General features: G+C 41.1%; 1 protein-coding gene across 4 annotated transcripts in view; it reads left to right on the plus strand.

Moving 5' to 3' along the window:
- CUL1 (cullin 1) overlaps positions 1-27,392 on the plus strand; it is a 118,950-nt gene that overhangs the window by 10,851 nt on the left and 80,707 nt on the right. The window contains exon 2 of one of the 4 annotated variants that reach the window (XM_082632384.1): positions 5,546-5,679. The exons of the other annotated variants lie outside the window; for them this stretch is intronic. The gene's annotated coding sequence lies outside the window, so the exon portion shown is untranslated. The remainder of the gene's footprint in view (positions 1-5,545; positions 5,680-27,392) is intronic. 4 annotated transcript variants of the gene reach the window in all.

Genomic DNA, 27,392 nt, shown 5'->3' on the forward strand with positions numbered 1-27,392 from the left:
TTTTTTATATAAGTGAGTTCTTGTTAAACTGTGGAGGAAATTTGATGTTCTTTTTAAAAATACTGTATTTTCAACTGGGAGCATGATTTGATGGTTTTCAAAATAAGCTGTTTGAAGCATAGGCTTGAAAACCTTGCTTGAGAAAATATACACAAGTTAATGAAGTAAATTCTGTGAAATCAAGAATTTTGACAGACATTTCTTGGAGGCTTCTCCCACCAAACTTGAGCTTGACTGTAAAGATGATGGTAGTGCCCCAGTCGCAAGTAGTATTTTGATAGAAATCTGTACCAATCTCAGTATGTAGGATGTTCTTTATTCTTATTTAAAATATGAGGTTTAATTATTGTAGAAGTGAAATGAGCTGCTTTTGTCTCTTCTGCCCCTAAACAGTAACCTAAAAAGCCACTACTTTTATAGTGACCATAAAAACAAGTTGTGCGGATTATGAAGGAAATTCGCTACAAGTTTTTGCAACTAAAAAGAAACATCATGACTAGGACCAGTTCAGCTGAAAAAAAAAAACACAAGTGAAAAATGCTAGAAGCTTCTGTCAGTTTCAGAATCATTTTCTTAGGTGAGGCTGTTACAGGTTTTACCAGACTTTTTCCCTTGTTATAGGTATGGCCAGATTGTTCTCAGTCAGAGCAGGGAGCAAGCCTTTTTAACCACTCCCGCCCCCGCCCCTGCAAAAAGAAAAAACCTCCCTTATTGGAGGTTATCAAATGGTACATTTTCATGAACTCAGAAGACACACTCAAATAATTGAGAGACTGAATTTAATCTGTTTATCCTTGATAGGTGCTAAAGCCCAGGTTTAAACACACTTTTGTGTGTTGTGCACCTCCTCATACCCTTTCCCGGATATTTATAAGTTTCTTGACTACTTGCTGTTGTCGTAGCTAGTAAGGACATTTTCAACAGGATGCTTTTTATCAAGTCCGCACTGCACGTGTGCACGGGCTGGGTGCAGACGCCCAGCAGCGGTAGGTGCCTCTGGCTCTTCACGACCCCGCGTGGCCAGAAGCACTATCCAGGCGCCTAAAAGAGGGTGCCGTCAGCTTGCTCTCGTACCTTCGGTAAGGTGAATAAATTGGTAAACTGTATTCAAAACGTGAAAGCTCCAGATCAGATGGAGAGTGGAAGTGGGACTGTTTATTCTTTTTGAACCAATTTGTAGTGAAGTGGGAAGTGTCTTGAAAATTCACTTAGCTAGAGGGAGCTGCTGGTCAGAATTTTTTTTAAATTTTATTTGGTTTGGGCTGCATTGGGTCTTCGTTGCTGCGCGCGGGCTTTCTCTAGTTGCGGCGAGCGGCGGCTGCTCTATGTTGCGGAGCACGTGGGCTCTAGGTGCGCGGGCTTCAGTAGTTGTGGCTCGCGGGCTGTAGAGCGCAGGCTCAGTAGTTGTGGCGCACGGGCTTAGTTGCTCCGCGGCATGTGGGATCTTCCCGGACCAGGGCTCGAACCCGTGTTCCCTGGATTGGCAGGTGGATTCTTAACCACTGCGCCACCAGGGAAGTCCCCTGGTCAGAATTTTTGAACTTAAGATAACTTATTTGTATTAGTGGGAAAAAAAAGTAATGAAAAGCCTTGAAAACCCAGATTAGATGAATGATCTTGTTCACTTAGTGATGTGGTAACTTTCAAAATCTGCTGACTTAGCAGATATTATTTCAAGGTCTAGCACTCACCAACTGCAGGGCAAACCGTGGCCACACAGGAGGGAAATCTGCGCATTAGTTGAACAGAATTGTGGGAACTGTGAGTTGAAACATTTCATTGAAACGAAAGTGACAGCGTGTGTGGTAGAACAGTGCATCCTTTACTGGAGCAGCATCCTCACCAGGAGTGGGAGAGACCTGTCATCTGCATGTGACATGTCATTCTGTCTCCCCAGCTGAAGGTCCGTGTCTAGATTTCCACCCTCGGTGGCCTGAAGATGTTTCCTGTACCACCAGCGTCCTGGTCATCTCAGGAGTGAAAACGACTTGCTGTCTGTATCTGCCTGTCTGTTGTTAGGCTGGGTCCTGATGATGCTGCGGCACCAAGACAGGAGAGAGATGCTGGGATGCTGGTGTGCAGGGAGAGCTCCGCCGCAGCAGGCTTCCACCCTCAGTGGATTCGATAAAACAGCAGCCCACCCACTAACTAGGGTGAGAAACGGTTTTCAAGGTGGTATTTTAGAGCGTTCTATTTTGTGTATTTGGTGGTGGAATGAAAGATCCAGATGAACTTTAAGAACAAACGAAATTTCAAAGAAAATCTGAACTTTTACAGCTGCTTCTGTCTGGATCCCCAGGTCCGTCAGAATACAAGGTTCCCTGTCTTCTGATGATGGGTCCACTTTGGTGGGAATTTGGGAAGTACCCCTGGTGTTATGTTATCCAAGGGTATTGTGAAATTTTCAGGCAACATTACTTTACTTCATTTTGACTTACACGCTAGCTTTGACATTTCCCCCTGAGAAGTTTTTTGTTGTTTTATTTAAGTACCATGTTAGGAATTTCGAGGACATCTGAGAACATTTGTTGAAGTGTTAATATGAATAGTAGCAAATACTTACTGTGTGTACTGGTACCCTTCTAAACAGTTTATTTACATAACTCATCTGTACCTCCCAGCAACCTTGTAAGGTAGGTACTGTTATTGTCCCCATTATATATATGTTTATCTGTGTTATAATTGCAGGTAATTATAGGCACAGAAGTTAAGGAATCTGCCCAAGCTCACACAGGCTGTGAGTTGTGGAACCAGAACTTGGGAGTCCCCTCAAACATCCACATGCACTTATATATTAACTATTTGAAATAGTCATGTCACTGGGTAATGTCACTCTGTGCTCCTTGAATTGTTTCTACAGTAAGAAATGCATTTTGTAGGTTAACTTTGTACGTACACAGACATAACTGAATTAAAGATGCACCGAGCGATACTTGTGTTCTATGAGCCCTTCTCTTTTTCACTCCTTTGAAAAGTTCCGGTTACCATTTAGTAAGCTGATTTCATGGCCCACACATTAATGGATTGCAGTCCTCAATTTGAAAAATATGTATGGTGTAGATAACGATCAAATGTAATACCGTATTTCCTTGTTTTAAAGTGAACGAAAATGCTTGGAAATGAAATACGTGCAAGCACCAAGCTAGATCATTGAATAAATGTCCCTATAAAAGCATTGTGCTGAAACTGAGAGCTGAAATTCGGTCCTTAACAGTTAGAGCTAGTTTATATGGACCAACCAGTCAGTCTGCATAGCACCTGTTAAATAGTAAGTGGTTATGGTCACCTTCAGGTTTCCTAAAGCAATTTATACCAGTGATGCTCATGTCATCCCACTGGAAGTCACATAGTAATTAAAATAGGAAGAATCTATATTCTAACGGAATTAAGATTCAGTTATAACTTGGACAATACTTGAAGCTTTGAGTGCTTGTATTTGGATTTTTAGGATTTAAAAAGACTTATTAGTTGTTCAAATACCAAGAATAAAAATTGTATCCTAATTCCTAAGATGCTCATAGGAGAAAATTCCATACCTAATGGCATCCAAAATTTCTCATGATTATAAAATTGTATATGTGTTTGGGGAATGAGTTGAATTAGCATATTTCTATATTTATATAATTAGAAGGACAAAGATTGATCTCAAGGGAGAAAGCAGCTATGTTCCCTCATTTAGTATAAGTTTGAGAGCCTACTAATTTCAAAGCTCTGCTAGTTTTTAGGAAGTGGGAGAACTCATAAAACAAACTGTGAAGATTTAAATACATTTGCTCACATCCTACCCCAGGATGGTGGGTCTTGCTTCTTCACTTTCCAAGCCATCAGTTTTACAGTTTTTATCGCCTGTTTGAATAATTTCTCTTAAATTTTATACATAACATAAGTGATGTGCCTCCCCCCTCCCCGTTTTTCTCAGTACTGTTACTGTGCTGGGAGAAAATGAAATTACATGTAATAAACATGTTCTAGTGTATGCTGATGGGCTGGGTGGGTTTGGGTTTTTTTTTTTTTTTAAATCTATTTTTGGCAGCGCGTGGGCTTTCTCTAGTTGCAGCGAGTGGGGGCTACTCTTTGTTGGGATGCGCGGGCTTCTCATTTTGGTGGCTTCTCTTGTTGTAGAGCACAGGTTTCAGGCACGCAGGCTTCAGTAGTTGTGGCACACGGGCTCATAGTTATGGCGCATGGGCTTAGTTGCTCTGCGGCAAGTGGGATCTTCCCAGACCAGGGCTCGAACCCATGTCCCCTGCATTGGCAGGCGGATTCTTAACCACTGCGCCACCAGGGAAGTCCTAGGTTTGGGTTTTTTTTTATGTATCATCAGTGATTCAGACGTGTCCCCAAAATATTTGGAATCATCATTTCCCCAGTCGTTCTGGAGCTCTGCAGTGTGCCGGGGCACTGTGTTTGGTGCTGAGGATTTAGCTGTGAATTAGGCCCCTGCCTTCCAACCACAGAGCAGAGCCCATGAATCAGAAGTATTACTTCTATTAAAGTCTGAGGGTCTGGGGCCAGATATTTTTGTTTACAAAGAAGAACCAGTTATTGATATACTTTCCATTTTTACGGTAACAGGTATAAATGTAAAATCTACTTATTGACATTTCCATTATTCAGGTAGCAATAATTATCAAAATAGCCTAATTTTCAATTAAGAAAAGTAAGCAAATATAGTATTTAATATTCAGTACTAGCTTTTTGTTTACTCATGTTTTCTAGATTATAAAATGCAAGTTATTTCATGAGCAAAATATAAAGATCAAAAGTGAGCCTCTACTTTCATTTTTTTGTTTTGATTGTTTTGAGACTCTTTTTTTTTTTTTTTTTTTATAGCAGTTGTAGGTTCACAGCAAAATGGAGAGGAAGGTATAGAGATTTCCTATGTACTCCCTGCCCCAGCACATACACAGACCCCCCCGTTATCAATACCCCCCACCAGCGTAGTACATTTGTTACAACCAGACCTCCATTAACACATCATAATCACCACAGTCCATAGTTGGCGTGAGGGTTCACTCTTGGTGGTGTACATCTTGTGGGTTTGGACAAGTGTATAGTAACATGTGTCCATCACTGCAGTACCGCACAGAGCAGTGCACTGCCTTAAAAATCCTCTGGGCTCTGCACACTGACTTCCCCTCCACCAAGCTCCTGGCAGCCACTTAAAACTTTCCACTGTCTACTTAGTTTTGCCTTTTCCAGGATGTCATATAGTTGGAATCACACAGTATATAGCCTTCTCAGAATGGCTTCTTTCACTTCATAATATGCCTTTAAGTTTCCTCCATGTCTTTTCATGGCTTGATGGCTCATTTCTTTTTAGTACTAAATAGTATTCCATGGTCTGGATGGACCCCAGTTTATTTGTCCATTCACCCCGAGGGACATCTTGGTTGCTTCCAGGTTTTGACAATTAGGAAAAAAGGTGCTATAAAGATCTGTGTGCAGGTTTTTGTGTGGACATTAGTTTTCAACTCCTTAGGTAAATATGAAGCAGCACAATTTATTGCTGAATTGCTTGGTAAGAGTGTGTTTATTTCTGTAGGAAACCACCAATCTGTCTTCCAAAGTGGCTGCACATGTTGCCTTCCCGTCAGCAGTGATTGAGGGTTCCTGTTGCCCCACCTTCTCACCAGCATTTGGTGTTGTCAGTGTTCTGGATTTTGGCCATTCTAATAGGTGTGTAGTAGTGTTTCATTATTTTAATTTGCATTTTCCTGATGGTGATATAATGCGGAGCATCTTCTCATATGCTTATTTGCCATCTGAATATCTTCAGTGAAGGCTTTGGCCCATTTTTTAATCAAGCAGTTTTCTTACTGAGTCCTAAGAATTTTTGTATTATTTTGGTTAACAGTTGTTTATCAGATGTTTCTTCTGCGAATATTTTCTCCCAGTCTGTGGCTTGTTTTCTCATTCTCTTGACAGTGTCTTTCCCAGAGCAGATGTTTTTAATTTGAGCGAAGTGCATCCTATCAATGATTTCTTTCATGGATCCTGCCTTTGGTGTTCTGTCTAAAAAGTCACACCTTACCCAATGTCATCTAGGTTTTCTCCTATGTTGTCTTCTAGGAGTTTTATAGTTTTGCTCTACTTTTCTTTTTAAGGAAGGTTTTGCAAATATTGCATGAATAATGTTCGACATACCAAAAGTGTCCTTGCATTTAATGGCTTAATCATTTTCTGACCACGATCAGGTGAGTTAGATGGTTTCACCTCCTACTACACTATTGTTTTTTGAGAAGGAAGGGAGAAAAAGAGCTATTGGTTGGGAAATTCCTACTAGGTACCAGCCATAGAACTAGGCCTTTTTACATACGATGTCTCATTTAAAACTCTGTAACAGCTCTGGGAAGTTGTTTGGGTCTTTAGTTTCAAATGAGTTAACAGAATTAGAGCTGGCACTGAAGGAACCAAGTGTGCCCTTCTAAGTGAATCTGACTAGCAGTGCTCCCTGGTTTTGGGTTGTCTGGATTTGTCTGTTCTCTGTAGTAATCAGTGTAGTATTTTCTCAGTCCCATGTGGGTGTGATCGGACTTGGGGGTCACCAAGGAGACCCCTGTAAGAGGGCAGTGGGAAGCATGAACTTCAGATCACATTTTGAATTCAAGGTTTCATACGTTCAACTGTGAGACATTGCACAGAAGTTTTATTATGAGACAGCTGTTGTAATTATCATTGGTTGTATATTATTTTTGAATAGGATATGTGATTTGTCTTAGAAGTTGAAACATGATAGTTGTCATGTTGTATTCAAATAAAAGTTTATAACAGTTATGCTTGTATACTGGCCTTAGGATTTAAAAGGAACACTCATGTCTCTCACTTGCATTGTGTAACGGCGGATGGGGTAATAAGTCATGGCGTTGTCATCGTCCAAGCTAGTCCTGGGTCCTCCTGTGAGACCAGGTGTCAGGAGAGGCAGGTTTCCAGGGGCCCCATCAGCAGCAGAGCCGGCACCTTCTCCCGGCCGTTAGGGGGCGTCTCCACGTGGCTGCAGCCGGCTCCCACTCTGGACCTGCATTCTCAGAGGTACCTTCTCCTGGCACCTGCTGCAGTCAGCGACTTTCATCCTAGACCTTCTCCCTGATTGATCGCAGCCTTTGACCCTGTCGAGGACCAGAGGTTTCGTCCAGCTCTCCTCCCCGAGCTTCTGTTCTCTGGCCTCTGGTTCTCACACCTGTGTCCCCCCCGGCTCGCAGCACTCCTCTCTCCTGGGGGGCCAGGGGGAGGGGGGCTCCCCCATGTCCTTTAAATACAGGTTTTAGTTCTCATCGCTGTTACGTTCTTCCCTTATGCTGTGAAGATTTTATCCACGTTAATGCTGACAGTTTTAAAAACCTTTTTGCAGATTACCAAATTTTTTTCTACAGGTGTGATTTCCTTTGGGCTACAGTTCTGTATTTTCAAACTGCCTGATTGAGCATTTTCATTTTGGTATTTTTTTTAATTGCTTCACATTCATCATATCTAAAATTAAATTTCTCATCTTCCCTTTAGAATCAGACTTCTTCACATAACTTACCAGTTTCTCTTAATAATATGACCTTTTTCTTTTGGGTTGTTTCTCTTTGACACTTTTACCCCTGGTTTTTTTCCAGCATGAGAATTTTTTTAAATGAGTGTTCAATTTAGTGACATAAGGAATTTTATAATAACAGATTTATGAATGTCTAGATGATCATCACTTAACCCAGAACTTCCATGAGACTTCGTGCTTGTGAATTCCTATTTATTTACAATTATATCGTTGCCAGTTATTACCTAAAGCAGAGAGCACAATTGGTTGAGACCCGATAGGCCAACTATGGCTCACAGATAGATGTTTTTATAACTTTTACAGTGTAACTTTTTGCTTTTCTCAGTCATGAAAGATGTCCAACAAAGAACAGCAAACTTCACCTCTGAGAATTACACGTTAACGTATTTTAAATATTTCCCGTTTTTTAAAATTTATTTATTTATTTTTGGCTGTGTTGGGTCTTTGTCGCCGCGCCCGGGCTTTCTCTAGTTGTGGCGAGCGGGGGCTACTCTTCGTTACTGTGCACGGGCTTCTCATTGCGGTGGCTTCTCTTGTTGCAGAGCACGGGCTCTAGGCACGTGGGCTCAGTAGTTGTGGCGCACGGGCTTAGTTGCTCCGCAGCATGTGGGATCTTCCAGGACCAGGGCTCGAAACTGTGTCCCCTGCATTGGCAGACGGATTCTTAACCACTGCGCCACCAGAGGAGTCCAATATTTCCTATTTGAGGTATAAAAATTTTTATGGCGAGCTGCTGTAATTCCACAGTATTGATGAGCAGAAATGATCCTGGCAATAACTGTCATGGAGTCATGAAAATACCTGTGATTTCCTGGTGGCAGAGTCAGAGGTCCTGCTAAAACTGTTGTGGACTGCTGCCTACATTCATAATTGGAGGAGTGGTCGGGTTTCAGTCAGAGGTGAGTGGGAAATAAGATGTACTTTTTTCCCCACCCGCGTTTGCAACCCCCTGAGTTCTGTCCACGGACCCCCACTGAATCTCACCTGCACCCCTCTCCTCCGCCCATGGGTAACCATTTGTATTAGTGTTTGGTCTATCTTCCACTTGTTTCTCTTCGAAAAGAAAAATAGAGATCTATCTCTGGGTGTTAGTATTTACTCCCCTCCCCTCACACACACAGGGAACGTTGCTTTTTTCAGCTACTGTGTCCACTGGGAAGTCACTGTATTGTCAGTGAGTAGGGGCCGCCCTCCTTCCTTTTTTTTTTTTTTTTTTGCGGTACGCGGGCCTCTCACTGTTGTGGCCTCTCCCGTTGCGGAGCACAGGCTCCGGATGCGCAGGCCCAGCGGCCATGGCTCACGGGCCCAGCCGCTCCGCGGCATGTGGGATCCTCCCGGACCGGGGCACGAACCCGCGTCCCCTGCATCGGCAGGCGGACTCTCAACCACTGCGCCACCAGGGAAGCCCCCTCCTTCCTTTTCACAGCTGTACGATGCTCCGTGATGCGGCTGTGCTATAATTTAGTGCTGCATCCCCTCTCGGTGGAGTTTAGGTTGATTTTCAGTCTTTTGCGTGACTAAACTTGAGGAGTTTACAACTTCTTGTCGTTTTCGGCCAGTTTATCTTGGGGATAGATTCCTAGTGGTGAGACTGTTGGGTGGAAGGGTCAGTGCACCTGCTGCTAGACGTGGCCAGTCACCGTCTGTCTCAGTGAACATCCCCAGCAGCAGTAGTTAAGTCATTCTGACTTTGTAATGCAGTGTCTGTCAGATTCTGGAATCCAGAGGTAAATTTTCGGAGACTTGAAAGTCCAAGTTTGAGAGGCGCTCTCTTCATCCTTATGTCGTTCCTCACCAGTGCCGCCCATTCTGGTCCACGTTCCCATCACCCCTGCTTGGTTTGGTTTTAAGCATCTGGCCTTTTCTTTTTCCATCGCTGTTCCTCTAAGTTAGTTAGTGTCACTGACCTTAGGTCCCCGTTCATCCCAGCTCCAGCTCCAGAGAGCTGTCAGATGAATGTTTCTGAAATCATGGCAGTTGTGTCACTTCCCTGCCCTGGAGCCTTGCGGGCCTCTGTTGCCCACTCAGAATAAAGGCCTCCCCCAAGGGGGGAAAGCCGAGGGCGGGTGGGGATGCTGGTGTGATGAATTGGGCGATTGGAATTGACATGTATACACTGATGTGTATAAAATTGATGACTAAGAAGAACCTGCTGTATAAAAAAATAGAATAAAATTCAAAAATTAAAAAGAAAAAAGAGTAAAGCCCTCGCGGGAGTTCCGTGACGGTCCAGTGGTTAGGACTCTGCACTCTCACTGCCAAGGGCCCGGGTTCGATCCCTGGTCGGGGAGCTAAGATCCCTCAGGCTGCGCAGCCACAAAGAAGAAGAAGAAGAAGGGCCTCACGTGCTTTTCCTGGTAACCTGCCCCCCTGCCCCCGAAGCTTCCAGCCTGAGCCCCGCGCTTGGCCTCCTGCTCTAACCTTGCCGCCCTCCCTGTTCCTCTCCTGCCCTTCAGATCCTCCTAAGAAGCGTTCAGAGCACACGCGTGTAGAGACTTCTTGTCATTGTAGCTGGAATGACTTCTTCCAGACCCCCTGAACTCTGTTGCAGTGCTGTCTTTATCTTTACTGTGGCAGTAAAACGCCTCTGCCGTGCGGCAGCTCCTCGGGTGCTTCCAGCTGTCTTTTAAATGATTTGTGTTGCGGGGGAATAAGAGCCCCTCTGTCAGTAACATATTACATAGCAGTTCTTAAATAAAGCTTTCTTTCCAGTAGAACACCCAATAATACTGTTTTTCATGCTAAGGCTCCTACATATGCAGAACCTGGTCGTTTTGTAAAGATACATTCCTTTCTGTGAATGACCTGAATTTGACCCAGAACGATTTATAGCTAGCACGCTTTAAAGCTGTCTTTTTTTTCCTTAACAGTTTTATTGAGGTATAATTCACATACCATAAAATTCACTTGTATAATTCAGTGATTTTTAGTAAAGTTAGAGCTGTGCAGCCATCACCACAATCCAGTTTTAAAACATTTTCATCACCCGAAATATCCCATGTGGCTGTCTGCACTCTCCATCCCCGCCACCCCCCAGGCAAGCACGAGTCTGCTTCCTGTCTCTGTAGTTTGCCTGTTCTGTACATTTCATGTAGTAAATGGGATCCTATAACACGTGGCCTTTTTCTTCTGACTTTCACTTAGCGTAATGTATTTGAGGTTCGTCCATGCTGTGGTGTGTATCAGTACTTGACTTTTTATCGCCTGAGAGTATTCTTTTATATGACTTCAGGCTATTTTGCTTATGCATTCACCTGTTAGTGGACATTTGGGGTGTTCCACTTTCTGGCTTTTATAAATAATGTGCTGTGAACATTCTTGTACAGGTCTTTGGATGGACACATGTTGTCTTGTTTTTTGGGTAAATACCTCGTAGAGGAATTGATGGGTCACATGGTAAATTTATGTTAACCAAACCCGGTGTTCAAATGGCCCAAATGTTTAATCGCTAGCTTTGAGTAGAGACATAAACAAGGCAATTCGAGTACTTACGATACATTCAGGTCTTGAGAACTTGGCTGTGAATTGGTTGCTTGAGAAAAAGCAGAACGCGCTTCCAGCCTGGGTGAGTGTTTTTGCTTCTCTTTCTAGCCGTGGATTTAAAGGTTTTGAATGACTAAGTGGAAACAAAAACTCAGTTAAAGTTTCTAGAAAGCCATCTATTAAGATGTTAATTGGAACTTTTTTATGCTTTTGTCAACTGTAATTGTTTGAACTTAATTGTTATTGTTCCCTTAGTTCTATATAGAAATGGAATAATATATTTAAGTTTTATAATATAAGTAAGTATAAATTTTGCAAGCCTTGTGTTTCAATAGTGAAATAGGGTAGGCTTATCCGAGGTAGTAAAGGCACTTCCTGGTGATGTACAGGTAGACCCCTACTTATTGAATGCACACATTCCTGGTCTGCATTTACAAGATATTAGCCCCTGTTCTTTAAGATGCCTTCGATTTAAAAAGTGAAAAATTTTAATAATTACCATTCAAATACTAATAAATGAATATTCAAATGAAGTATGTGAGTATGAATAAATGTCCAGTTCCTGAGTTGGCCAGCTCTTCCTTGACCTGTGGGTTTGCTGTCCTTTGGGCTCGTCATTACACACTTGCGTCGTGAAGCTTTCAGTTGCCTTTTTGCGTGGTTCCTGTGGTTCGTGTTGTAATTTCAAATTGGAGAGTAAGTCTTCATAGCACACTTTTTAAGGAAGTGGAATAAGAAATCTCCACCTTCCTGTGGAAACAGCATGGAGGGGCGGGTGACGGAAAGAACATGGCTTTGGAATCCAGATAGTTGAGTGTGAATACTTGCCTCTTATTAGCAGAGTGGCTTTGGGCAAATTATTGAACATCTTCAAGCCTGAGTATCCTCATTTGTAAGAAATTGATAGTACCATGCAGAGAACATGGTTATTGTGAGGATTCAGTGAGAAAAAGTATCACAACTGCTATTGCCACAGGGTCTAGCACTGAGACCTACAGAAAATATTGGGTCCTTCCTTTACACGGCGAGTAAACCGACATGCAGCAAGCAGTCCCACTTGATGGACACTGTCCGGGGTGGTCATCGCTGTGGTAAAGTGTAGATGGTGGTTGTGGAGTTAATTCATTTAACAGAATGAAAGGCTGCTTGTGTTTTAGAAATTAACCCGGGCCCCATTGTGGAGGGTGAACTGGACAGGGTGAGAGCAGTGAAGAGACTTTTTTTAGGGACCCCAGTGAGAGACAGTGATACCTCTTGGACTCTAGGAGTTGTGTGGATATCAAGAGATGTGGATGATTCAAGAGAAGAAGAAGGGGCTTCCCTGGTGGCGCAGTGGTTAAGAATCCGCAGGGGACACAGGTTCAAGCCCTGGCCCGGGAAGATCCCACATGCCGCGGAACAACTAAGCCCGTGCGCCACAACTGCTGAGCCTGCGCTCTAGAGCCCACAGCCACAACTACTGAGCCCACATGCCACAACTACTGAAGCCCGTGCGCCTAGAGCCCGTGCTCCACAACAAGAGAAGCCACCGCAATGAGAAGCCCGTGCACTGCAACGAAGAGCAGCCCCGCTCGCTGCAACTAGAGAAAGCCCGCATTTAGCAACGAAGACCCAACACAGGCCCAATAAATAAATAAATAAATAAATAAAATTTTAAAAGAAGAAGAGGGAGTTGACGGAACTGACTTTACATCAGGGGTAAGAACAGAGAGGAATCAAAGCTGACCTCTTACCAAGGTGGGAAATACAGAAGGAGGGTTAGTTAGAGGCTAATTAAGCAATACCCTTAATTTACAGTGTCGGGGAGGGGCTGGGTGGCGGGTGGTGTGTGAATGGAGATGTGTCTGCCATTAGCAAGTGGTGCTTTCATCACCCCCAGGAGTTTGAATCGGGCAACTGAGGCTTCTGTTAACTAAGGTGGAGGAAAGGCGGAGAGGGAGGTGTTCCGTTTTATTCATGTGAGCTTGTGGCCTCTGGAAGGTCCGGGAAAGGAGAGTAGGAGGGAGATCTGGATTCGGGAGCAGCTTGGAGTGGCAGGTGCACAGAGGGTGGTGCCGCCGGAATTACCAAAGTGAGAGTGTAGAAGTCTAGTAAAATCCTGACCGGAACTGTCTGCAAAGTTTACAGCCCGAAGCTTTCGTGTTACCTGATCCCAGGTGTGCACATCAAACCCAGGTTGGCTGGATCTGCCTCTCAGGTGTTCCATTCATTTAAAACTCTAATGGAATTTAAGACTTTCTAATAGAATTTAAGAATTTCTCAGGTTGGGAGCTTTGCAGTCTCAGTTCTAAGTGGCGGTGAGATGTCTTTGTATGTATCAACTAGATCATGATTAAACATCACAGTATTTCCAAGGGTGCAAGTGGGAAGCTACTACTGTAGGGAACCCACCCCCCGGCCCTGTGGAATAGGATGTGTCCAGTGCGGGCTTGCTTCCTGGGTCTGTGCTGCGTTCCAGTCCCATCTCCACCCACGTCGGTGTCCGAAAGTTCACGTCCCCGCCCCCCACCCAATCCTCTTGCTCTTCTTTCTATTTGTACTTCATATGTTGTGTAGGTTTGCAGAGCTTTTAATTATGGAAACTAGAAACTACAGTGTAACTATCACTCAGCTTTTTTTTCTGCAGTATTTTGAAGTATATATCCAGCCATCGTATCGTTTCACCCACAAGAGTATTTTCTGACGAGGATGGTGGTGGGTGTTGTTTGTTTGGTTTTAAACATGAGCCAGTAAACCCGGGTGCCAGTGCCTCACCCAGCTGTGAGCCGGAACTTCCAGGCCGTCCTCCCATTCTGCAGGGGAGTGCGAGCCTTCTCTCCTGTGTTTTTTGTTTGTTTGTTTGTTTGTTTTGGGGGGATTTTTAAAAATTCAAACAAAGTCACGAAAATTATAATCATCCTCATCAGTTCACTCAGTCCCATGTAATTAATTTTTTTTTCATCTTGATCTTTTGTTAGCACTTTATGAATTCATCAGTTTTCCATTAGAGTCCTGAAAATGCTTATTCATTCAGTTCAGCAGTATAGTCAGTTACCAGAAACCTGTACTTGTCAGTCTTTTCCATGAATTCCTTGAAGATGAAACCTTTTTATAGGAACATTTTTGCGAAAGTATCAGAGTACACCCAGAACTGTCTGTAAATGACAAAAGACTTAAAAATGACCACAGTTAAAGATTTGATAAAAGTTCGTAATAATGCAATTGACAAGGAAATTTAGTTATTTCTGAGATACACATTTTAAAGTAATAGCTAGAAATATGACTTATAACATGATACCAGAACATATAAGATTTTTAGAAATTTCATGTAATGTCTGAAACATTTATATTAACATATTTCCATACAAATAACCCAAAGAAAGTTTAGTATTGTTTGTTTGTTTGTTTTACTGCAGGTTCTTATTAGTCATCAGTTTTATACACATCAGTGTATACGTGTCAATCCCAATCGCCCAATTCATCACACCACCATCCCCACCCCACCGCGGTTTTCCCCCCTTGGTGTCCATACATTTGTTCTCTACATCTGTGTCTCAACTTCTGCCTTGCAAACCAGTTCATCTGTACCATTTTTCTAGGTTCCACATACATGCGTTAATATATGATATTTGTTTTTCTCTTTCTGACTTACTTCACTCTGTATGACAGTCTCTAGATCCATCCACATCTCAACAAGTGACTGAATTTCATTCCTTTTTATGGCTGAGTAATATTCCATTATACATATGTGCCACATCTTCTTTATCCATGCGTCCGTCGATGGGCATTTAGGTTGCTTCCATGACCTGGCTATTGTAAATAGTGCTGCAGTGAACATTGGGATGGATGTGTCTTTTTGAATTATGGTTTTCTCTGGGTATATGCCCAGTAGTGGGATTGCTGGATCATATGGTAATTGTATTTTTAGTTCTTTAAGGAACCTCCATACTGTTCTCCATAGTGGCTGTATCAGTTTACATTCCCACCAACAGTGCAAGACGGTTCCCTTTTCTCCACACCCTCTCCAGCATTTGTTGTTTGTAGATTTTCTGATGATGCCCATTCTAACCGGTGTGAGGTGATACCTCATTGTAGTTTTGATTTGCATTTCTCTAATAATTAGTGATGTTGAGCAGCTTTTCATGTGCTTCTTGGCCGTCTGTATGTCTTCTTTGGAGAAATGTCTATTTATGTCTTCTGCCCATTTTTGGATTGGGTTGTTTGTTTCTTTAATATTGAGCTACATGAGCTGTTTATATATTTTGGAGATTAATCCTTTGTCTGTTGATTCATTTGCGAATATTTTCTCCCGTTCTGAAGGTTGTCTTTTTGTCTTGTTTATGGTTTCCTTTGCTGTGCAAAAGCTTTTAAGTTTCATTAGGTCCCATTTGTTTATTTTTGTTTTTATTTCCATTACTCTAGGAGGTGGATCAAAAAAAGATCTTGCTGCGATTTATGTCACAGGGTGTTCTTCCTCTGTTTTCCTCTAAGAGTTTCATAGTGTCTGGTCTTACATTTAGGTCTCTAATGCATTTTGAGTTTATTTTTGTGTATGGTGTTAGGGAGTGTTCTAGTTTCATTGTTTTACATGTAGTTGTCCAGTTTTCCCAGCACCACTTATTGAAGAGACTGTCTTTCCTCCATTGTGTATCTTTGCCTCCTTTGTCATAGATTAGTTGACCAAAGGTGCGTGAGTTTATCTCTGGGCTTTCTATCTTGTTCCGTTGATCTATGTTTCTGTTTTTGTGCCAGTACCATTTTGTCTGATTACTGTAGCTTTGTAGTACAGTCTGAAGTCAGGGAGCCTGATTCCTCCAGCTCCATTTCTTTCCTCTCAAGACTGCTTGGGCTATTTGGGGTCTTTTGTGTCTCCATACAAATTTTGCGATGATTTGTTCTCGCTCTGTAAAATATGCCATTGGTAGTTTGATAGGGATTGCATTGAGTCTGTAGATTGCTTTGGGTAGTAGAGTCATTTTCACCATATTGATTCTTCCAATCCAAGAACATGGTATATCTCTCCATCTGCTGGTATCATCTTTAATTTCTTTCATCAGTGTCTTATCATTTTCTGCATACAGATCTTTTGTCTCCATAGGTAGGTTTATTCCTAGATATTTTATTCTTTTTGTTGCAGTGGTAAATGGGAGTGTTTCCATAATTTCTCTTTCAGATTTTTCATCATTAGTGTGTAGGAATGCAAGAGATTTCTGTGCATTAATTTTGTATCCTGCGACGTTACCAGATTCATTGATTAGCTCTAGTAGTTTTCTGGTGGCATCTTTAGGATTCTCTATGTATAGTATCATGTCATATGCAAACAGTGACAGTTTTACTTCTTTTCCAATTTGTATTCCTTTTATTTCTTTTTCTTCTCTGATTGCTATGGCTAGGACTTCCAAAACTATGTTGAATAATAGTGGTAAGAGTGGACATCCTTGTCTCGTTCCTGATCTTAGAGGAAATGCTTTCAGTTTTTCACCATTGAGAATGATGTTTGCTATGGGTTTGTCATATATGGCCTTTATTATGTTGAGGAAAGTTCCCTCTATGCCTACTTTCTGCAGGGTTTTTATCATAAATGGGTGTTGAATTTTGTCAAAAGCTTTTTCTGCATCTATTGAGATAATCATATGGTTTTTATTCTTCAATTTGTTAATATGGTGTATCACATTGATTGATTTGAGTATATTGAAGAATCCTTGCATCCCTGGGATAAATCCCACTTGATCATGGTGTATGATCCTTTTAATGTGTTGTTGGATTCTGTTTGCTAGTATTTTGTTGAGGATTTTTGCATCCATATTCATCAGTGATATTGGCGTGTAATTTTCTTTTTTTATAGTGTGTTTGTCTGGTTTTGGTATCAGGGTGATGGTGGCCTCATAGAATGCGTTTGGGAGTGTTCCTTCCTCTGCAATTTTTTGGAAGAGTTTGAGAAGGATGAGTGTTAGCTCTTCTCTAAATGTTTGATAGAATTCACCTGTGAAGCCATCTGGTCCTGGAGTTCTGTTTGTTGTAAGTTTTTTTTGTTTTTTGTTTTTTTAATTAATTATTTTTGGCTGTGTTGGGTCCTCGTTTCTGTGCGAGGGCTCTCTCCAGTTGCGGCAAGCGGGGGCCACTCTTCATCGCGGTGCACAGGCCTCTCACCATCGTGGCCCCTCCTGTTGCGGAGCACAGGCTCCAGACGCGCAGGCTCAGTAGCTTTGGCTCACGGGCCCAGCCGCTCCGCGGCACATGGGATCCTCCCAGACCAGGGCTCGAACCCGTGTCTTCTGCGTCGGCAGGCAGACTCTCAACCACTGCACCACCAGGGAAGCCCCTGTTGGAAGATTTTTAATCACAGTTTCAATTTCATTACTTGTGATTGGTTTGTTCATATTTTCTGTTTCTTCCTGGTTCAGTCTTGGAAGGTTATACCTTTCTAAGAATTTGTCCACTTCTTCCAGGTTGTCCATTTTATTGGCATAGAGTTGCTTGTAGTAGTCTCTTAGGATGCTTTGTATTTCTGCAGTGTCTGTTGTAACTTATCCTTTTTTATTTCTAATTTTATTCTAATTTTATTGATTTGAGTCCTCTCCCTCTTGATGAGTCTGGCAGTGGTTTATCAGTTTTGTTTATCTTCTCAAAGAACCAGCTTTTAGTTTTATTGACCTTTGCTATTGTTTTCTTTGTTTCTATTTCATTTATTTCTGCTCTGATCTTTATGATTTCTTTCCTTCTGCTAAATTTGGGTTTTGTTTGTTCTTCTTTCTCTAGTTCCTTTAGGTGTAAGGTTAGATTGTTTACTTGAGATTTTTCTTGTTTCTTGAGGTAGGCTTGTATAGCTATAAACTTCCCTCTTAGAACTGCTTTTGCTGCATCCCATGTGTTTTGGATCATCGTGTTTTCATTGTCACTTGTCCCTAGGTATTTTTTGATTTCCTCTTTGATTTCTTCAGTGACCTCTTGGTTATTTAGTAACATATTGTTTAGCCTCCATGTGTTTGTTTTTTACTTTTTTTTCCCTGTAATTCATTTCTTTTTTTTTTCTTTTTCTTTTTCTTTTTTTTTTTTTTTTTTTTTGCGGTACGCGGGCCTCTCACTGTTGTGGCCTCTCCCATTGCAGAGCACAGGCTCCAGACATGCAGGCTCAGCAGCCATGGCTCACGGGCCTAGCTGCTCCACGGCATGTGGGATCTTCCCGGACCGGGGCACGAACCCGTGTCCCCTGCATCGGCAGGCGGACTCTTAACCACTGTGCCACCAGGGAAGCCCCCTGTAATTCATTTCTAATCTCATAGTGTTGTGGTCAGAAAAAATACTTGATATGATATCAGTTTTCTTAAATTTACTGAGGCTTGATTTGTGACCCAAGATGTGATCTATCCTGGAGAATATTGCGTGCGCAGTTGAGAAGAAAGTGTAATCTGCTGTTTTTGGATGGAATGTCCTATAAATATCAATTAAATCTGTCTGGTCTGTTGTGTCATTTAAAGCTTCTGTTTCCTTACTTATTTTCATTTTGGATGATCTGTCCATTGGTGTAAGTGAGGTGTTAAAGTCCTCCACTATTATTGTGTTACTGTCGAATTCCTCTTTTATAGCTATTAGCAGTTGCCTTATGTATTGAGGTGCTCCTGTGTTGGGTGCATATATATTTATAATTGTTATATCTTCTTGGATTGATTCCTTGATCGTTATATAGTGTCCTTCCTTGTCTCTTGTAACATTCTTTATTTTAAAGTTTATTTTACCTGATATGAGTATAGCTACTCCAGCTTTCTTTTGATTTCCATTTGCATGGAATATCTTTTTCTATCCCCTCACTTTCAGTGTGTATGTGTCCTTAGGTCTGAAGTGGGTCTCTTGTAGACAGCATATTTATGGATCTTGTTTTTGTATCCATTCAGCAAGCCTGTGTCTTTAGGTTGGAGCATTTAATCCATTCACGTTTAAGGTAATTATCGATATGTATGTTCCTATGACCATTTTCTTAATTGTTTTGGGTTTGTTTTTGTAGGTCCTTTTCTTCTCTTGTGTTTTCCACTTAGAGAAGTTCCTTTAGCATTTGTAGTAGAGCTGGTTTGGTGATGCTGAATTCTCTTAGCCTTTGCTTGTCTGTAAAGCTTTTGATTTCTCCATCAAATCTGAGTGAGATCCTTGCCGGCTAGAGTAATCTTGGTTGTAGGTTCTTCCTTTTCATCACTTTAAGTATATCATGCCACTCCCTTCTGGCTTGTAGAGTTTCTGCTGAGAAATCAGCTGTTAACCTTATTTGTCATTTTTCCCTTGCTGCTTTCAATAATTTCTCTGTCTTTAATTTTTGCCAATTTGATTACTGTGTGTCTCAGTGTGTTTCTCCTTGGGTTTATCCTGTATGGGACTCTCTGCGCTTCCTGGACTTGGGTGGCTATTTCCTTTCCCATGTTAGGGAAGTTTTCGACTATAATCTCCAAATATTTTCTCTGGTCCTTTCTCTCTCTCTTGTCCTTCTGGGACCCCTATCATTTGAATGTTTTTGCGTTTAATGTTGTTCTAGAGGTCTCTTAGGCTGTCTTCATTTCTTTTCATTCTTTTTTCTTTATTTTGTTCCACAGCAGTGAATTCCACCATTCTGTCTTCCAGGTCACTTATCTGTTCTTCTGCCTCAGTTATTCTGCTATTGATTCCTTCTAGTGTATTTTTCATTTCAGTTATTGTATTGTTCATTTCTGTTTGTTTGTTCTTTAATCCTTCTAGGTCTTTGTTAAACATTTCTTGCATCTTCTTGATCTTTGCCTCCATTGTTTTTCTGAGGTCCTGGATCATCTTCACTATCATTATTCTGAATTCTTTTTCTGGAAGGTTGTCTATCTCCACTTCATGTAGTTGTTTTTCTGGGGTTTTATCTTGTTCCTTCATCTGATACATAGCCCTCTGCCTTTTCATCTTGTCTGTCTTTCTGTGAATATGGTTTTTGTTCCACAGGCTGCAGGATTGTAGTTCTTCTTGCTTCTGATGTCTGCCCTCTGGTGGATGAGGCTATCTAAGAGGCTTGATGGGAGGGACTGGTGGTGGGTAGAGCTGACTGTTGCTCTGGTGGGCAGAGCTCAGTAAAACTTTAATCCACTTGACTGCTGATGGGTGGGGCTGGGTTCCCTCCCTGTTGGTTGTTTGGCCTGAGGCAACCCAACCCTGGAGCCTACCTGGGCTCTTTGGTGGGGCTGATGGCAGACTCTGGGAGGGCTCAAGCCAAGGAGTACTTCCCAGAACTTCTGCTGCTAGTGTCCTTGTCCCCGTGGTGAGCCACAGCCACCACCACCACCCCCCCGCCTCTGCGGGAGACCCTCCAACACTAGCAGGCAGGTGTGGTTCAGTCTCCCCTGGGGTCACTGCTCCTTCCCCTGGGTCCTGATGCGCACACTACTTTGTGTGTGCCCTCTAAGAGTGGAGTCTCTGTTTCCCCCAGTCCTGTCAGAGTCCTGCAATCAGTTCCCACTTGGCTTCAAAGTCTGATTCTCTAGGAATTCCTCCTCCCATTGCCAGACCCCCAGGTTGGGAAGCCTGAGGTGGGGCTCAGAACCTTCACTCCAGTGGGTGGACTTCTGTGGTATAAGTGTTCTCCAGTCTGTGAGTCACCCACCCAGCAGTTATGGGATTTGATTTTACTGTGATTGTGCCCCTCCTACCGTCTCATTGTGGTTTCTCCTTTGTCTTTGGATGTGGGGTATCTTTTTTGGTGAGTTCCAGTGTCCTCCTGTTGATGATTGTTCAGCAGTTAGTTGTGATTCCGGTGCTCTCACAAGAGGGGATGAGAGCGCATCCTTCTGCTCCGCCATCTTGGTTCCTCCCATTAATATGGTTTTAAGACCATGCAGTCATGACCTGAATAGTTCTGGAAACTGTAGTCCAAAGTCAGGGTTTCGGCAGGGCCATGCTCCCTCCAAGCCATCAGGGGAGGATCTTTCCTTGCCTTCCAGCTTCTGGCAGCCCCAGGAGTTCCTTGGCTTTTCTCTCCTGTGGTTTTTTTTTGTTGTTGTTGTTTTAGCTCTCATGTATAAAAATGGTATCATACAGTATGAATTCCTCTGTCACTTTTCCGCTCTAGACCCTTTCTAAAATTTATCTGTGTTGAAGTAGCCAAAGTTGATTTGTGTGTGGTCTATTGTGTGACTGTTCCACAGTTAATTTGTGAATTCTCCTGTTGGTGAACTTGTGGGTTGTTTCTAGGTTTGTATTTTTGTTCTCATTCTTATAAACACATGGCAAATGCATGTTTGCATATTTCTTTTTTTTTTTTTAATGGAGCTAACTAAGGAGGTAGCTTATATACCTAACTTAGTAGGGAAAAGGGACTGGGGAGAACTTATATACCTAACGTAGAAGGGCTTATATACCTAACTTAGTAGGGAAAAGGAACTGGGAGAACCGGCTTCTATGGGAAGAACAAAAGGTTTCTTTAGGGATGACAAATGGGTTTTTAGAAGAACAGATAGGGAAGAAAGTTTGTGATAATGTTGGTTTACGCTGGTGTGAGTGGTCTTTACTTCTTCTTTATGGCCATGAAACCCCTGGGAGAGGGATTTATAGTGGTTTACTCTTGGTCTCTCTCCTGGGAGTAGACCCACGATGAAGAGGGAATTTTTGGCAGCCTTATTTCCCAGAAGTTTCTGCTTTTAGTCAAATAAGGGAAGCTCTAAGAAGGCTTCTTTCTGCACCCATTGATTGTCAAAAGTCTTCAACTTAAAATAATGTTCATACTAATTCTGGGATTCTGAATATGTCCCTACACCATCATGTAAATTTCTAAGTATTTTTTTCTTCTTGAGGTTTCTAACTGATGACGTATCAAGCTATAATTATCCACTTGCTTGTTACTGGAGAAATTTAGCTTTATTTTTGGACCTTTTATATTAACAGTGCTTCCAAAGGTACTCAATTTGTATTGTTTTATTTATCTTATTAATTTAATTTATTAAAAAGAAAGGATTTCTGGTGTCCATTTTCAGTAGAATTAAATACCAGATAGGAAAGCATTTGTACTTTAGCTAACTTGTTAGAGATGCTTTTCAGCAGTCTAAGCAAGAATGAACCTTTTAGATATATTGTGTTGATTTGGGAGATACAGTTCTTACCTTTCTGACAAGAGGACTTTTTTTTTTCTTTTTTTTTTTTTACATCTTTATTGGAGTATAATTGCTTAACAATGGTGTGTTAGTTTCTGCTTTATAACAAAATTAATCAGTTATACATATACATATGTTCCCATATCCCCTCCCTCTTGTGTCTCCCTCCCGCCCCTCCAGGCGGTCACAAAGCACCAAGCTGATCTCCCTGTGCTATGCAGCTGCTTCCCACTAGCTATCTACCTTACGTTTGGTAGTGTATATATGTCCATGCCTCTCTTTCGCTTTGTCACATCTTAACCTTCCCCCGCCCCATATCCTCAAGTCCATTGTCTAGTAGGTCTGTGTCTTTATTCCTGTCTTATCCCTATGTTCTTCATAACATTTTTTTTCTTAAATTCCATATATATGTGTCAGCATACAGTATTTGTCTTTCTCTTTCTGACTTACTTCACTCTGTATGACAGACTCTAGATCCATCCACCTCATTACAAATAGCTCAATTTCGTTTCTTTTTATGGCTGAGTAATATTCCATTGTATATATGTGCCACATCTTCTTTATCCATTCATCCGATGATGAACACTTAGGTTGTTTCCATCTCCGGGCTATTGTAAATAGGGCTGCTATGAACATTTTGGTACATGATTCTTTTTGAATTATGGTTTTCTCAGGGTATATGCCCAGTAGTGGGATTGCTGGGTCATATGGTAGTTCTATTTGTAGTTTTTTAAGGCACCTCCATACTGTTCTCCATAGTGGCTGTACCAATTCACATTCCCACCAGCAGTGCAAGAGTGTTCCCTTTTCTCCACACCCTCTCCAGCATTTATTGTTTCTAGATTTTGTGATGATGGCCATTCTGACTGGTGTGAGATGATATCTCATTGTACTTTTGATTTGCATTTCTCTAATGATTAAAGATGTTGAGCATCCTTTCATGTGTTTGTTGGCAGTCTGTATATCTTCTGTGGAGAAATGTCTATTTAGGTCTTCTGCCCATTTTTGGATTGGGTTGTTTGTTTTTTTGTTATTAAGCTGCATGAGCTGCTTATAAATTTTGGAGATTAATCCTTTGTCAGTTGCTTCATTTGCAAATATTTTCTCCCATTCTAAGGGTTGTCTTTTGGTCTTGTTTATGGTTTCCTTTGCTGTGTAAAAGCTTTGAAGTTTCATTAGGTCCCATTTGTTTATTTTTGTTTTTATTTCCATTTCTCTAGGAGGTGGGTCAAAAAGGATCTTGCTGTGATTTATGTCATAGAGTGTCCTGCCTATGTTTTCCTCCAAGAGTTTGATAGTTTCTGGCCTTACATTTAGGTCTTTAATCCATTTTGAGCTTATTTTTGTGTATGGTGTTAGGGAGTGATCTAATCTCATACTTTTACATGTCCCTGTCCAGTTTTCCCAGCACCACTTATTGAAGAGACTGTCCTTTCTCCACTGTACATTCCTGCCTCCTTTATCAAAGATAAGGTGACCATATGTGCGTGGGTTTATCTCTGGGCTTTCTATCCTGTTCCATTGATCTTTCTGTTTCTGTGCCAGTACCATACTGTCTTGATTACTGTAGCTTTGTAGTATAGTCTGAAGTCAGGGAGCCTGATTCCTCCAGCTCCATTTTTTGTTCTCAAGGTTGCTTTGGCTATTCGGTGTCTTTTGTGTTTCCATACAAATTGTGAAATTTTTTGTTCTAGTTCTGTGAAAAATGCCAGTGGTAGTTTGATAGGGATTGCATTGAATCTGTAGATTGCTTTGGGTAGTAGAGTCATTTTCACAATGTTGATTCTTGCCATCCAAGAACATGGCATATCTCTCCATCTATTTGTATCATTTTTAATTTCTTTCTTCAGTGTCTTATAATTTTCTGCATACAGGTCTTTTGTCTCCTTAGGTAGGTTTATTCCTAGATATTTTATTCTTTTTGTTGCAGTGGTAAATGGGAGTGTTTTCCTGATTTCACTTTCAGATTTTTCATCATTAGTATATAGGAATGCCAGTGATTTCTGTGCATTAATTTTGTATCCTGCTACTTTACCAAATTCATTGATTAGCTCTAGTAGTTTTCTGGTAGCATCTTTAGGATTCTCTATGTATAGTCTTATGTCATCTGCAAACAGTGACAGCTTTACTTCTTCTTTTCCGATTTGGATTCCTTTTATTTCCTTTTCTTCTCTGATTGCTGTGGCTAAAACTTCCAAAACTAGGTTGAATAAGAGTGGTCAGAGTGGGCAACCTTGTCTTGTTCCTGATCTTAGTAGAAATGGTTTCAGTTTTTCACCATTGAGGATGATGTTGGCTGTGGGTTTGTCATATATGGCCTTTATTATGTTGAGGAAAGTTCCCTCTATGCCTACTTTCTGCAGGGTTTTTATCATAAATGGGTGTTGAATTTTGTCGAAAGCTTTCTCTGCATCTAGTGAGATTATCATATGGTTTTTCTCCTTCAGTTTGTTAATATGGTGTATCACGTTGATTGATTTGTGTATATTGAAGAATCCTTGCATTCCTGGAATAAACCCCACTTGATCATGGTGTATGATCCTTTTAATGTGCTGTTGGATTCTGTTTGCTAGTATTTTGTTGAGGAATTTTGCATCTATGTTCATCAGTGATATTGGCCTGTAGTTTTCTTTCTTTGTGACATCCTTGTCTGGTTTTGGTATCAAGGTGATGGTGGCCTCGTAGAATGAGTTTGGGAGTGTTCCTCGCTCTGCTATATTTTGGAAGAGTTTGAGAAGGATAGGTGTTAGCTCTTCTCTAAATGTTTGATAGAATTCGCCTGTGAAGCCATCTGGTCCTGGGCTTTTGTTTGTTGGAAGATTTTTTTATCACAGTTTCAATTTCAGTGCTTGTGATTGGTCTGTTCATATTTTCTATTTCTTCCTGATTCAGTCTTGGCAGGTTGTGCTTTTCTAAGAATTTGTCCATTTCTTCCAGGTTGTCCATTTTATTGGCATAGAGTTGCTTGTAGTAATCTCTCATGATCTTTTGTATTTCTGCAGTGTCAGTTGTTACTTCTCCTTTTTCATTTCTAATTCTATTGATTTGAGTCTTCTCCCTTTTTTTCTTGATGAGTCTGGCTAATGGTTTATCAATTTTGTTTATCTTCTCAAAGAACCAGCTTTTAGTTTTATTGATCTTTGCTATCGTTTCCTTCATTTCTTTTTCATTTATTTCTGATCTGATTTTTATGATTTCTTTCCTTCTGCTAACTTTGGGGTGTTTTTGTTCTTCTTTCTCTAATTGCTTTAGGTGCAAGGTTAGGTTGTTTATTCGAGATGTTTCCTGTTTCTTAACAGTTCTCTTAGAACTGCTTTTGCTGCATCCCATAGGTTTTGGGTCGTCGTGTCTCCATTGTCATTTGTTTCTAGGTATTTTTTAATTTCTCTTTGATTTCTTCAGTGATCACTTTGTTATTAAGTAGTGTATTGTTTAGCCTCCATGTGTTTGTATTTTTTACAGATCTTTTCCTGTAATTGATATCTAGTCTCATAGCATTGTGGTCGGAAAAGATACTTGATACAATTTCAGTTTTCTTAAATTTACCAAGGCTTGATTTGTGACCCAAGATATGATCTCTTCTGGAGAATGTTCCATGAGCACTTGAGAAAAATGTGTATTCTGTTGTTTTTGGATGGAATGTCCTATAAATATCAATTAAGTCCATCTTGTTTAATGTATCATTTAAGGCTTGTGTTTCCTTATCTATTTTCATTTTGGATGATCTGTCCATTGGTGAAAGTGGGGTGTTAAAGTCCCCTACTATGATTGTGTTACTGTCGATTTCTCCTTTTATGGCTGTTAGTATTTGCCTTATGTATTGAGGTGCTCCTATGTTGGGTGCATAAATATTTACAATTGTTATATCTTCTTCTTGGATCGATTCCTTGATCATTATGTGGTGTCCTTCTTTGTCTCTTCTAGTAGTCTTTATTTTAAAGTCTATTTTGTCTGATATGAGAATTGCTACTCCAGCTTTCTTTTGGTTTCCATTTGCATGGAACATCTTTTTCCATCCCCTTACTTTCAGTCTGTATGTGTCTCTAGGTCTGAAGTGGGTCTCTTGTAGACAGCATATATATGGGTCTTGTTTTTGTATCCATTCAGCCAATCTGTGTCTTTTGGTGGGAGCATTTAGTCCATTTACATTTAAGGTAATTATCGATATGTATGTTCCTATTTCCATTTTCTTAATTGTTTTAGGTTCGTTATTGTAGGTCTTTTCCTTCTGTTGTGTTTCTTGCCTAGAGAAGTTCCTTTAGCATTTGTTGTAAAGCTGGTTTGGTGGTGCTGAACTCTCTCAGCTTTTGCTTGTCTGTAAACGTTTTAATTTCTCCATCAAATCTGAATGAGATCCTTGCTGGGTAGAGTAATCTTGGTTTCAGGTTTTTCTCCTTCATCACTTTAAATATGTCCTGCCACTCCCTTCTGGCTTGCAGACTTTCTGCTGAAAGATCAGCTGTTAACCTGATGGGGATTCCCTTGTGTGTTATTTGTTGTTTTTCCCTTGCTGCTTTTAATATGTTTTCTTTGTATTTAATTTTTGACAGTTTGATTAATATGTGTCTTGGCATATTTCTCCTTGGGTTTATCCTGTATGGGACTCTCTGTGCCTCCTGGACTTGACTATTTCCTTTCCCATATTAGGGAAGTTTTCAACTATAATCTCTTCAAATATTTTCTCAGTCCCTTTCTTTTTCTCTTCTTCTTCTGGAACCCCTATAATTCGGATGTTGGTGCGTTTAATGTTGTCCCAGAGGTCTCTGAGACTGTCCTCTGTTCTTTTCATTCTTTTTTCTTTATTTTGCTCTGCAGCAGTTATTTCCACTATTTTATCTTCCACCTCACTTATCCGTTCTTCTGCCTCAGTTATTCTGCTATTGATCCCATCTAGAGTATTTTTCATTTCATTTATTGTGTTCTGAATCGTTGCTTGATTCATCTTTAGTTCTTCTAGGTCCTTGTTAACTGTTTCTTGCATTTTGTCTATTCTATTTCCAAGATTTTGCATCATCTTTACTATCATTATTCTGAAATCTTTTTCAGGTAGACTGCCTATTTCCTCTTCATTTGTTAGGTCTGGTGGATTTTTATCTTGCTCCTTCATCTGCTGTGTGTTTTTCTGTCTTCTCATTTTGCTTATCTTACTGTGTTTGGGGTCTCCTTTTTGCAGGCTGCAGGTTCGTAGTTCCCGTTGTTTTTGGTGTCTGTCCCCAGTGGCTAAGGTTAGTTCAGTGGGTTGTGTAGGCTTCCTGGTGTAGGGGACTAGTGCCTGTGTTCTGGTGGATGAGGCTGGATCTTGT

This window comes from Mesoplodon mirus, assembly GCF_964341445.2.
Source record: "Mesoplodon mirus genome assembly, chromosome: 9".
Classification (NCBI taxonomy): domain Eukaryota; kingdom Metazoa; phylum Chordata; class Mammalia; order Artiodactyla; family Ziphiidae; genus Mesoplodon; species Mesoplodon mirus.